The sequence below is a fragment of the Ornithodoros turicata genome, chromosome 3 (genome assembly GCF_037126465.1).
Source record: "Ornithodoros turicata isolate Travis chromosome 3, ASM3712646v1, whole genome shotgun sequence".
NCBI lineage: Eukaryota > Metazoa > Arthropoda > Arachnida > Ixodida > Argasidae > Ornithodoros > Ornithodoros turicata.
This window is the reverse complement of record NC_088203.1, coordinates 102,857,287-102,868,568: the sequence shown is the minus strand read 5'-3', so window position 1 is coordinate 102,868,568 and position 11,282 is coordinate 102,857,287. Positions and strand designations below refer to the sequence as shown.

General features: G+C 53.3%; 1 protein-coding gene across 1 annotated transcript in view; it reads left to right on the top strand.

The window, feature by feature from the left end:
* Positions 1–11,282, top strand: part of LOC135387593 (membrane metallo-endopeptidase-like 1) — a 132,204-nt gene that overhangs the window by 51,642 nt on the left and 69,280 nt on the right. The window lies entirely within an intron of this gene.

Below are 11,282 nucleotides of genomic sequence, written 5' to 3'. Positions count from 1 at the left end.
CCATACCAGACATACCAGACATGCCGGACATGCCGGACATGGAGCTCATCCCACTCATCGCGCTCATTTGGCTTTCGGCTGCGGAAAGAACAATTCCATGAAGGAGTGGCCAAATAGCATAATTGCAGATTAGCTGGCGGAGAAAGCTCGAGCATTGGCACACACACACACACACACAAAAAAGAAAGAAAGAAAAAGAAAACACTCGTCTGGTGTTAATTGTCGCGTGCCCATGCTTCTTCAATGTAGAGTATAGGCCGCAGCCCTCAAACACATAGCCGGGCCGCATTTACCTCACCCAGTCTTTCCACCCACTTAGACCTCCACTAGACAGGTCCTGAAGGACGGCGCAGAAAATACCACCAAATACATCATATACAGACAAAAGAAAAAAAGAAAAAAAAAGAGGAGCGGTGTAGGTATGTGGAGCCGGACGGTGTGTGTCACTTTATTACACACTCCATCAGATTCGGCAAGACCAATCAACTGAAAGTTCAAATCCGTAATTCTTCAACAATTGTATGACAATGTTCAGCTCCACTGAAATTATCTGCCCTTTACACACTGCGCTGTTACCTCTGCTGTTACCATTGGTGCTTTCGAGCTTTCAACAGGTAATGCTATTTTTTCCTCTCCCCTGCCCCCACCCCTGCTGTAAGGGCTACCGGGCGAGATAGGCGCTCTCTAGGAAACTGCCGTATTGGTTGCAGCACATATAACTGGGCGCGTCCATGACCCCCCGCGCCACGCTGTAAGGGCTGCCGGATGACGTCAGGAGAGATAGGTGCTCTCTAGGAAACTGCCGTATTGGTTGCAGAACATATCACTGCGCGCGTCCATGCTCCCACCCTTGTAAGGGCTACCGGGTGACGTCAGACGAGATGGGTGCTCTCTAGGAAGCTGCCGTATTGGTTGTAGCACATATAACTGGGCGCGTCCATGACCCCCCGCGCCACGGTGTAAGGGCTTCCGGATGACGTCAGGCGAGATAGGTGCTCTCTAGGAAACTGCCGTATTGGTTGCAGAACATATCATTGAGCGCGTCCATGCTCCCACCCCTGTAAGGGCTACCGGGTGACGTCAGACGAGATGGGTGCTCTCTAGGAAGCTGCCGTATTGGTTGCAGCACATAACTGGGCGCGTGCATGACCCCCCGCGCCACGGTGTAAGGGCTTCCGGATGACGTCAGGCGAGATAGGTGCTCTCTAGGAAACTGCCGTATTGGTTGCAGAACATATCACTGAGCGCGTCCATGCTCCCACCCCTGTAAGGGCTACCGGGTGACGTCAGACGAGATGGGTGCTCTCTAGGAAGCTGCCGTATTGGTTGCAGCACATAACTGGGCGCGTGCATGACCCCCCGCGACACGGTGTAAGGGCTTCCGGATGACGTCAGGCGAGATAGGTGCTCTCTAGGAAACTGCCGTATTGGTTGCAGAACATATCACTGCGCGCGTCCATGCTCCCACCCCTGTAAGGGCTACCGGGTGACGTCAGACGAGATGGGTGCTCTCTAGGAAGCTGCCGTATTGGTTGCAGCACATAACTGGGCGCGTGCATGACCCCCCGCGCCACGGTGTAAGGGCTTCCGGATGACGTCAGGCGAGATAGGTGCTCTCTAGGAAACTGCCGTATTGGTTGCAGAACATATCACTGAGCGCGTCCATGCTCCCACCCCTGTAAGGGCTACCGGGTGACGTCAGACGAGATGGGTGCTCTCTAGGAAGCTGCCGTATTGGTTGCAGCACATAACTGGGCGCGTGCATGACCCCCCGCGACACGGTGTAAGGGCTTCCGGATGACGTCAGGCGAGATAGGTGCTCTCTAGGAAACTGCCGTATTGGTTGCAGAACATATCACTGCGCGCGTCCATGCTCCCACCCCTGTAAGGGCTACCGGGTGACGTCAGGCGAGATGGGTGCTCTCTAGGAAGCTGCCGTATTGGTTGTAGCACATAACTGGGCGCGTGCATGACCCCCCGCGCCACGGTGTAAGGGCTTCCGGATGACGTCAGGAGAGATAGGTGCTCTCTAGGAAACTGCCGTATTGGTTGCAGAACATATCACTGCGCGCGTCCATGCTCCCACCCCTGTAAGGGCTACCGGGTGACGTCAGACGAGATGGGTGCTCTCTAGGAAGCTGCCGTATTGGTTGTAGCACATATAACTGGGCGCGTGCATGACCCCCCGCGCCACGGTGTAAGGGCTTCCGGATGACGTCAGGCGAGATAGGTGCTCTCTAGGAAACTGCCGTATTGGTTGCAGAACATATCACTGCGCGCGTCCATGCTCCCACCCCTGTAAGGGCTACCGGGTGACGTCAGACGAGATGGGTGCTCTCTAGGAAGCTGCCGTATTGGTTGTAGCACATATAACTGGGCGCGTGCATGACCCCCCGCGCCACGGTGTAAGGGCTTCCGGATGACGTCAGGCGAGATAGGTGCTCTCTAGGAAACTGCCGTATTGGTTGCAGAACATATCACTGCGCGCGTCCATGCTCCCACCCCTGTAAGGGCTACCGGGTGACGTCAGGCGAGATGGGTGCTCTCTAGGAAGCTGCCGTATTGGTTGTAGCACATAACTGGGCGCGTGCATGACCCCCCGCGCCACGGTGTAAGGGCTTCCGGATGACGTCAGGAGAGATAGGTGCTCTCTAGGAAACTGCCGTATTGGTTGCAGAACATATCACTGCGCGCGTCCATGCTCCCACCCCTGTAAGGGCTACCGGGTGACGTCAGACGAGATGGGTGCTCTCTAGGAAGCTGCCGTATTGGTTGTAGCACATATAACTGGGCGCGTGCATGACCCCCCGCGCCACGGTGTAAGGGCTTCCGGATGACGTCAGGCGAGATAGGTGCTCTCTAGGAAACTGCCGTATTGGTTGCAGAACATATCACTGCGCGCGTCCATGCTCCCACCCCTGTAAGGGCTACCGGGTGACGTCAGGCGAGATGGGTGCTCTCTAGGAAGCTGCCGTATTGGTTGCAGCACATAACTGGGCGCGTGCATGACCCCCCGCGACACGGTGTAAGGGCTTCCGGATGACGTCAGGCGAGATAGGTGCTCTCTAGGAAACTGCCGTATTGGTTGCAGAACATATCACTGCGCGCGTCCATGCTCCCACCCCTGTAAGGGCTACCGGGTGACGTCAGGCGAGATGGGTGCTCTCTAGGAAGCTGCCGTATTGGTTGTAGCACATAACTGGGCGCGTGCATGACCCCCCGCGCCACGGTGTAAGGGCTTCCGGATGACGTCAGGAGAGATAGGTGCTCTCTAGGAAACTGCCGTATTGGTTGCAGAACATATCACTGCGCGCGTCCATGCTCCCACCCCTGTAAGGGCTACCGGGTGACGTCAGACGAGATGGGTGCTCTCTAGGAAGCTGCCGTATTGGTTGTAGCACATATAACTGGGCGCGTGCATGACCCCCCGCGCCACGGTGTAAGGGCTTCCGGATGACGTCAGGCGAGATAGGTGCTCTCTAGGAAACTGCCGTATTGGTTGCAGAACATATCACTGCGCGCGTCCATGCTCCCACCCCTGTAAGGGCTACCGGGTGACGTCAGACGAGATGGGTGCTCTCTAGGAAGCTGCCGTATTGGTTGTAGCACATATAACTGGGCGCGTGCATGACCCCCCGCGCCACGGTGTAAGGGCTTCCGGATGACGTCAGGCGAGATAGGTGCTCTCTAGGAAACTGCCGTATTGGTTGCAGAACATATCACTGCGCGCGTCCATGCTCCCACCCCTGTAAGGGCTACCGGGTGACGTCAGGCGAGATGGGTGCTCTCTAGGAAGCTGCCGTATTGGTTGTAGCACATAACTGGGCGCGTGCATGACCCCCCGCGCCACGGTGTAAGGGCTTCCGGATGACGTCAGGAGAGATAGGTGCTCTCTAGGAAACTGCCGTATTGGTTGCAGAACATATCACTGCGCGCGTCCATGCTCCCACCCCTGTAAGGGCTACCGGGTGACGTCAGACGAGATGGGTGCTCTCTAGGAAGCTGCCGTATTGGTTGTAGCACATATAACTGGGCGCGTGCATGACCCCCCGCGCCACGGTGTAAGGGCTTCCGGATGACGTCAGGCGAGATAGGTGCTCTCTAGGAAACTGCCGTATTGGTTGCAGAACATATCACTGCGCGCGTCCATGCTCCCACCCCTGTAAGGGCTACCGGGTGACGTCAGGCGAGATGGGTGCTCTCTAGGAAGCTGCCGTATTGGTTGTAGCACATAACTGGGCGCGTGCATGACCCCCCGCGCCACGGTGTAAGGGCTTCCGGATGACGTCAGGAGAGATAGGTGCTCTCTAGGAAACTGCCGTATTGGTTGCAGAACATATCACTGCGCGCGTCCATGCTCCCACCCCTGTAAGGGCTACCGGGTGACGTCAGACGAGATGGGTGCTCTCTAGGAAGCTGCCGTATTGGTTGTAGCACATATAACTGGGCGCGTGCATGACCCCCCGCGCCACGGTGTAAGGGCTTCCGGATGACGTCAGGCGAGATAGGTGCTCTCTAGGAAACTGCCGTATTGGTTGCAGAACATATCACTGCGCGCGTCCATGCTCCCACCCCTGTAAGGGCTACCGGGTGACGTCAGGCGAGATGGGTGCTCTCTAGGAAGCTGCCGTATTGGTTGTAGCACATAACTGGGCGCGTGCATGACCCCCCGCGCCACGGTGTAAGGGCTTCCGGATGACGTCAGGAGAGATAGGTGCTCTCTAGGAAACTGCCGTATTGGTTGCAGAACATATCACTGCGCGCGTCCATGCTCCCACCCCTGTAAGGGCTACCGGGTGACGTCAGACGAGATGGGTGCTCTCTAGGAAGCTGCCGTATTGGTTGTAGCACATATAACTGGGCGCGTGCATGACCCCCCGCGCCACGGTGTAAGGGCTTCCGGATGACGTCAGGCGAGATAGGTGCTCTCTAGGAAACTGCCGTATTGGTTGCAGAACATATCACTGCGCGCGTCCATGCTCCCACCCCTGTAAGGGCTACCGGGTGACGTCAGACGAGATGGGTGCTCTCTAGGAAGCTGCCGTTTTGGTTGTAGCACATATAACTGGGCGCGTGCATGACCCCCCGCGCCACGGTGTAAGGGCTTCCGGATGACGTCAGGCGAGATAGGTGCTCTCTAGGAAACTGCCGTATTGGTTGCAGAACATATCACTGCGCGCGTTCATGCTCCCACCCCTGTAAGGGCTACCGGGTGACGTCAGACGAGATGGGTGCTCTCTAGGAAGCTGCCGTATTGGTTGTAGCACATATAACTGGGCGCGTGCATGACCCCCCGCGCCACGGTGTAAGGGCTTCCGGATGACGTCAGGCGAGATAGGTGCTTTCTAGGAAACTGCCGTATTGGTTGCAGAACATATCACTGCGCGCGTCCATGCTCCCACCCCTGTAAGGGCTACCGGGTGACGTCAGGCGAGATGGGTGCTCTCTAGGAAGCTGCCGTATTGGTTGCGGCACATGTAATTGGGCGCGTCCATTACCCTGCTGAAAGGGCTACCGAGTGACGTCAGGCGAGATGGGTGCTCTCTAGGAAGCTGCCGTATTGGTTGCGGCACATGTAATTGGGCGCGTCCATTACCCTGCTGAAAGGGCTACCGAGTGACGTCAGGCGAGATGGGTGCCGCTCTAGGAAGCTGCCGTATTGGTTGCGGCACATGTAATTGGGCGCGTCCATTACCCTGCTGAAAGGGCTACCGAGTGACGTCAGGCGAGATGGGTGCTCTCTAGGAAGCTGCCGTATTGGTTGCGGCACATGTAATTGGGCGCGTCCATTACCCTGCTGAAAGGGCTACCGAGTGACGTCAGGCGAGATGGGTGCTCTCTAGGAAGCTGCCGTATTGGTTGCGGCACATGTAATTGGGCGCGTCCATTACCCTGCTGAAAGGGCTACCGAGTGACGTCAGGCGAGATGGGTGCGCTCTAGGAAGCTGCCGTATTGGTTGCGGCACATGTAATTGGGCGCGTCCATTACCCCGCTGAAAGGGCTACCGAGTGACGTCAGACGAGATGGGTGCTCTCTAGGAAGCTGCCGTATTGGTTGCGGCACATGTAATTGGGCGCGTCCATTACCCCGCTGAAAGGGCTACCGAGTGACTTCAGGAGAGATGGGTACTCTCTAGGAAGCTGCCGTATTGGTTGCGGCACATGTAATTGGGCGCGTCCATTACCCTGCTGAAAGGGCTACCGAGTGACGTCAGGCGAGATGGGTGCGCTCTAGGAAGCTGCCGTATTGGTTGCGGCACATGTAATTGGGCGCGTCCATTACCCTGCTGAAAGGGCTACCGAGTGACTTCAGGAGAGATGGGTACTCTCTAGGAAGCTGCCGTATTGGTTGCGGCACATGTAATTGGGCGCGTCCATTACCCCGCTGAAAGGGCTACCGAGTGACTTCAGGAGAGATGGGTACTCTCTAGGAAGCTGCCGTATTGGTTGCGGCACATGTAATTGGGCGCGTCCATTACCCTGCTGAAAGGGCTACCGAGTGACGTCAGGCGAGATGGGTGCGCTCTAGGAAGCTGCCGTATTGGTTGCGGCACATGTAATTGGGCGCGTCCATTACCCTGCTGAAAGGGCTACCGAGTGACGTCAGGCGAGATGGGTGCGCTCTAGGAAGCTGCCGTATTGGTTGCGGCACATGTAATTGGGCGCGTCCATTACCCCGCTGAAAGGGCTACCGAGTGACTTCAGGAGAGATGGGTACTCTCTAGGAAGCTGCCGTATTGGTTGCGGCACATGTAATTGGGCGCGTCCATTACCCTGCTGAAAGGGCTACCGAGTGACGTCAGGCGAGATGGGTGCTCTCTAGGAAGCTGCCGTATTGGTTGCGGCACATGTAATTGGGCGCGTCCATTACCCCGCTGAAAGGGCTACCGAGTGACTTCAGGAGAGATGGGTACTCTCTAGGAAGCTGCCGTATTGGTTGCGGCACATGTAATTGGGCGCGTCCATTACCCTGCTGAAAGGGCTACCGAGTGACGTCAGGCGAGATGGGTGCTCTCTAGGAAGCTGCCGTATTGGTTGCGGCACATCACTGGGCGCATTGACGCCTCCCACCCCGCTGTAATGGCGGCAGAGTGATATCAGGCAAGATGGCGGCTTTCTAGGAAACTGCCGTTATACCATTTTAGCTCACGATATTTATACGGCTTGGACAAGCTATGGACAAGCATGTACCACAAGCCCTGTCATATTGAGCATGTAGTGAAAGCTGGACATCCGCTTTCGGTGGACAACCGTAGCAAACGCTTAATCTCGTTCGAAGAAGAATGCGTGCCAGTGCGTACACGCGCGTGCGCAGACAGTCAGGTGATACTCTCGGGTTCTCTTGGCGAAAAAACCCGTAAAGGGTGCCGCGTTCAGGACACCTTATTCGAGAATATGTTGATTTGATTTTAAGAAAACAAACTTACTTTTCATTGATACTTCGGCTCTCAGCTAATTAGTATAAACGAAAATACTGGCTATCGGCTTCGACTTGTCTTCACAACAATATATATTTTTTTAGAGCTTGGCGGTCGTTACGTGGGACAGTCTTTACCTGCTGCAAAACATGAGCGGAGGAAGCGCTACGCCGTGCTAGGGTAACAGCGCTTGAAACGTTGGTTTCATTCGTAATTTTTTGAGAGGGCTGCTTCCTTCTCTTCTGTGGTCAAGTGCCCTTAGTCCAAGGAACAGCGGTAATTTCAGTTATCGTAGACGCTCGCAATGACTAAGCGGAACCGTACCACTACACGTCTACGACTGACCACACCGAGGTGAACTTTCCAGCTAGCAGGCACGTGGCCGCACAAGTAATAGTTATCAAAAACGAACGACCAACCATGTTCCTAATTTCACACCTGAACCACATTAGGACTACACAGCTCGAAACTTGACCGCGTCAAAAAGGTGGATGTGCCAGTATGCCGTGTGTATCGTTAAGGAACGTAGGCAACGGTTGCAAAGAAAAAAAAAAAAAAAAAACGGAACACTGCTTACCCATAATTGATGTTATCCGGCGGTGAGAGCTGATGTGCTCGGCAAGGCAAGGGAAGGAGTGAGCAACCGAACGGGTGAACGAGACACTGCTTCTGCTTCTTCACGGGCTTTTGTACCATGCGCGTGCTGCTGATGACGGTAGTAATATGGTATTAGTGACAGTAGGATGTAGTAACAGTTGGAGTTGGAGTTAGGAAAGAAAAACGCTCCTACAAAACGCAATAGCCGGCTTCTCCAAAACACTCGATAATAAAAACCAGCGATAGTAGTAATGATGCGCTGCCTTCCTCTCAATGCGAAATCAGTAAGCAAAAATAAGTTCAGCTATAAATATTGCGTTAAATATCTCTCGTAGCAAAACAACGACTTTACTTTGAGATTATGAATGCCGGAGTTTCATATATCAGAGCATACTGAACGGTCTGGATAGAAAGCGGGAATACATCTAGCAGATTTCGAGGTAACTCGTTTCTGTAACTAAGTTTCTTTTTTTCTTTTTCTTTCTAAGAGTTCTTTTCGACAGGTAACTTCTCGATCTATAACATCTAGTAGACGTCACTTCCGCTCCAGCGACAAATATGTGTTTCTTAGGGGAAACTGGCAGCGTCTGGTGCCGTCGACGAGGCAAGCGCTGCGGTTTTGGTGTAGCGTGTATGATGATCAATGCATACCATGATCCTTCTATTACCTACAGAAGATGATGGGCCTAAGAGATACCTCATAGTTATATTAGCCGTGTGCGACATTTCCCATAAAAGGGGTTGGGACAGGTCATCCTACGTTATCCTAGATAAACGTAAGAGGCGGTTCTTTGCACCACTCTGAACCTGCCCCGAAAGTTTCACAGCGAAAAGGGCAATAGAAGCGGAGAAAATGGGCGCCGCGAATACAGAGACTCACGCGGCTTTGACATCACAGCGCACGACGCTATACCAGTGATGCAGCGAGCGAGAAGTCACGTGCTTACGACTGCCAATAGGAATGGACGTAACTCTGAGCTCTCTGAGCTGATTCTACCAGCTCGTGTGGCTCAGTGGTTAGCGTGCTGGTCATGTCACTTCGGGACTGGGAGGTACCCGTGTTCGAATCCCGGTGCCGGCTGTGCTGTCTGGGTTTTCTCCTGGTTTTCCCTCAGACACTTTCAGACATATGTCGGCACAGTTCCCTTAGAAGTCGGCCCAGGACGCACTTTCCCCAGGGCGTCAGTGGTGACGTTGCCCACCTCTCTGAGGTCGACAACGGCGAGCCCTTTCACCAGTACGTAGGATTCTTTTCTTCTTCACTATTCTGGCCTGCACCCTGCAGTACAAAGCGTCCACACTCTTAGAAATGAACTCCACCGCATAGCACGCTTCGAGCCAACCATAATCTCGAATGATATCGTTCTCTGCCCTGATTTACTGAAAACGGGAGGCGTACGCCATTTTTGTGACAATTATGAACCGCATAAGTGTCACAGAAAAGGCGTACGCCTACCGTTTTGAACAAATCAGGTAACATAGCGATATCGTTCGAGATAATGGTTGGCTAAGAGCGTGCTGTGCGGTGAAGTTCATTTTTAAGAGTGCATGATGTATGTCCCTTCTTATGTGCCTTGGAAAGAGTCGAAAAAGTAAGAGTGACAGTTAGTTCGCGAATAAAGTACCTAAGTTACAAGTACAGTTACTCGGCACAAATAGTAATTAGCGAAGTTACACGACGAGTAACTTCCGCTTCTTCTTTCGAAGTAACTTCCGAAGTAACGCTCATATAGCCAACCATTATTCCGAATGATATCATTCTGTGTATTGATTTGTTGAAAATGGGAGGAGGCGCCTATCTGGGATACATTATGCATGTCCCAGATAGGCGCCTCCCCCGTTTTGAACAAATCAGAACACAGAATGATATCCATTCGGAACGACGGTTGGCTAAAAGCGTGCAATGTGGTGAAGTTACAAACGCTGTCATTCTGCAAAAATCCCAGGGAGAAAATGAAAACCCAAGGGCCCAGCCGGCGCGCGGAGTAGGGCTTACGCTGTGACATAGTGCGCCTCAAGAAAATTTGGAGGGTTCGCTCATATACATACCTGTGACCACGTTTTAAAATCAATTGTTTGATCAGAAGTGTATCCCTTCTATATCAAAATACGGTTTCAGGTGCGCGTGGTGTCAGCGGGTGGGAAGAGCAGGTGCGCGTCAGGGAGTTGGTGGTTACGGAGTAGCAGACGGCAAACGGGGAGAGGTGGTGGTGATCTAAATCTTGGTGAAGATCTGTTTTGCGGTTGACTAATCATGCATTGCCCTTGGAAAGTGTCAGTATACTCTCTTTGCCGGGTAAACACAAGATACGCAATATCAAAAGCATCGTGCCATAAGGGGGTGGCGCCTGTTTCACTAGCCGTGTGCCCTCGTCCACAGCATGAGGCAGTCGGTGGAGTAGGGACGTCCCCCCCCCCCCCCCCCGCATCTCAGATGAGCAGGACTCTGAATGAAACCGAGACTTGTTCATTGAAGGATTCACCTGAAAGAGGAATGTTCCTCAGCGAGGTATGTACGATACGACAATGTCTTGGCCATACTGCTTTAATGCTCCGTTTACAAAGTACGCGAATTAAACGTTCAACGGCGGGCTGTGTTCAAGGGCCATTGCCGTTGAAGCAGGGCAAGTGAGGACATTGATGATGCACTCTGCTCATATGTTCTCTACTCAGTTTACTATTCTCGATGGTATATACCAGAGGTGCCGAACTGAGTCCACGGGCCGCATTGAGCCCTGGGGGAACTACGCGGGAAGCGTACCACGGCTTTGGGGTAGCCTGTTTCTGATATCGATGACACAACACAGAAGTTGAAACGACATAAAATGTATTACTTAGCGTTGCTCAATCACTGGGTCAGCAATCCTTTTTATTGGCTTGTCACGAGGAAACTTGGCGCCTCTTGTTTTAAAGTATTGCTTCAACATCGTGTGAAAGTCATTGCGCAACTACAACATTCAGGACTGCGTTGGGGTGTTCGTTTGTTAGTTGTGAGTACAACTTTACCTTATTGAGGCTTATCGCAGAAAAGGCATGCTCGCAGACACACGTTGACACAGTTGCCTCGCGAAGCAAACTAACGAATAATTACTATCGGACGTAAGTTGTACCGAACGTGGACGAGCGTCGCACCGCAGGTCAATCAGTTCCATTTGTTAGTCATCAGAAACGTATCAACCACTGCGGAAAACGGCGGGCAAAAAAGATCCGTTTCAAGTCTCCTGCACTCGAAGAATCTTCGCTCGAATACACTCGGGAGATCAGCAA